The sequence below is a fragment of the Castor canadensis genome, chromosome 6 (genome assembly GCF_047511655.1).
Source record: "Castor canadensis chromosome 6, mCasCan1.hap1v2, whole genome shotgun sequence".
NCBI lineage: Eukaryota > Metazoa > Chordata > Mammalia > Rodentia > Castoridae > Castor > Castor canadensis.
Genome location: NC_133391.1, coordinates 146,054,586 through 146,056,715, shown reverse-complemented (window position 1 = coordinate 146,056,715; position 2,130 = coordinate 146,054,586). Strand labels below are relative to the sequence as shown.

Genomic DNA, 2,130 nt, shown 5'->3' with positions numbered 1-2,130 from the left:
CCAGACTCACCCTTTTATAGCACTCTTTCAAATGGGAACTAATGCTTTTCCTGTGAGAATTACATTAATACTTCCAAGTGTGGTGGAAGGAGGAACTAAGCCCTACCTCTTAAATATTAACCATGTCTCAATACCTTTACATTGAACACCAAAATAAGTACATGAAACTTTGGAGAACATTCTGTAAGCAGATCCAAATCATAGCAGCGAAAAAAATTTAACATTTCAAGGCTCAGATTATAGAGCCTAATAAAATTCTAATACTTAAACATGTGTATACACAGACCCAATTTATTCATCTCAAGTAACAGTAGATTCATAAAGGAGTTTTATTAATCAGTTACATATAAAAGGAATTATTTTTGCTCAAGTAGAAGAATGTAGTAATTAATTTTAAAATAACATACCCTTGAAAACGTTTCCTTTCCAAAGCATGGTCACCTGATGACCATGCTTTTGGAGAATCTGAGATGCACGGTCCATCAGTAGATAATGACTTCCACCTAAGTACAAGACACAACTTCAGTTTTGTAAAGATAAAAATAGGTATTCTGATGATAACGAGGAAATAGAAATCCAGAAGAGGAAATGCAGGGACACAAGAGGCTGCACAGTGTCCAGGTGGAGACAAGTTCTTCCAGTCCCCTAATACCACTTTGGGTAACACCACAGCTTTGAAACATGTCAGTCCTCCATCAAAAATCCCCCATTGAAAACTGAAGTTCTCATGATCATCCCTTTATAGTGATAAATGTTTAGACTTACTGCCCTATTCCAATAGGGCAAAAGAAAAGGAAATATAAATGGGGCCACAAAATCCAAAAATAACAGCCCTATGAACCATTCAAAAACTTTCAGAAAGTCAGGTTTAACATAGAGGCATCATTAGTAACTCACTTGTGTGGGATTCTTTCTGCAGCACAGTAATTTTTCCAGGTTTTTGTGGGAAGATTAGAGTGTGATATGCCCACCAAGAATATCTCCTAGATCCTAGAAGAGTCTGAAAATGCTCAGAGTTTCTACTACAGCTAATGTACTCCTCCTAGAAGTTTAAGTGAGCCCATAAATGTTGTGACTCTGCTGGAGGAGGAGCTGGAATTTTCAAACCGAAGACTGAAAACCTCTAAACCTCTGAGTCAGCCCTGTGTGTACAGGAGTTCTTCCTGAGCACTTTATTTATTTATTTATTTATTTATTTATTTATTATTCATATGTACATACAATGCTTGGGTCATTTCTTCCCCCTCCCCCCACCCCCTCCCTTACCACCCACCTTGCCCCTTCCTTCTCCCCTCCACCCCCTCGATACGAAGAGAGTATAAGCAATAATAGGAAGGAACAAGGGATTTTGCTGGTTGAGATAAGGATAGCTATACGGGGAGTTGACTCACATTAATTTCCTATGCATGTGTGTTACCTTCTAGGTTAACTCTTCTTGATCTAACCTTTTCTCTCGTTCCTGGTCCCCTTCTCCTATTGGTCCTGAGCACTTTAATAAGGAAGGGAAACTACCCTTTTCTCCAGAGCTATCTCCACCCTCCCTGCAGTGATGTCCCCTCTGAGCCAACAGTGACTTCATTCTCTTCTCTGGTTCCTGTGGTCTAAATTCAACTTGAAAACCACATACATGGCCCTTTTCCCTATATGCCTGAGCCCTGGAGGTACTGAAATTCCAGTCCCTCTGGTCTCTAAAGACTCCAGGCAAACACTCACCAAATGCAGATAAAGTCAAGATTTTGGCAGACTCTGAGAACAGGATCCCAGGGAAAAAGAAGCCCACTAGCAGCAGTACCCTCTGACCAGCCATGCTCATTTCTACAGAGGCCATAGAGCTGAGACCATAGTGCTAAACACCATGAGCCTCTAAGGGACTCTGGTCACCTCTGTACCGGAGGCAGTGCCTGTGAATTTGGGAAGAAGTCAGAGAGGGGATCCCAATTATCTTCTCTTCTGTCTCTCCTCTTGCCTATCGCTCCTCCTTCCATAGTCCTCTCCCTAACCAGTCAGTGGAAAGGAGCAGTTAGAAAGTTGACTATTAACTCTGCTTTGTCCACATAATATCCTCCTGCCTACACAGAAAAAAGTGTGAATTAGAGATTAGAGACCTAGAAAACATATACTATATATAAA

At 40.8% G+C, this 2,130-nt stretch overlaps 1 protein-coding gene across 3 annotated transcripts in view; it reads right to left on the bottom strand.

Annotated features, from left to right (window-relative positions):
* The window catches only part of Capsl (calcyphosine like), an 84,743-nt gene extending 82,891 nt beyond the window's left edge, over window positions 1–1,852 (bottom strand). Inside the window, exons 1-2 of one of the 3 annotated variants that reach the window (XM_074077622.1) lie at window positions 1,714–1,757; window positions 408–503 (exon numbers count right to left, since the gene is read on the bottom strand). The gene's annotated coding sequence lies outside the window, so the exon portion shown is untranslated. Of the gene's footprint in view, window positions 1–407; window positions 504–897; window positions 1,168–1,713 lie in introns of those variants that run through there. The other 2 variants (XM_074077624.1, XM_074077621.1) reach the window with 2 other exon arrangements.
* Window positions 1,853–2,130: the final 278 nt, after the last annotated feature.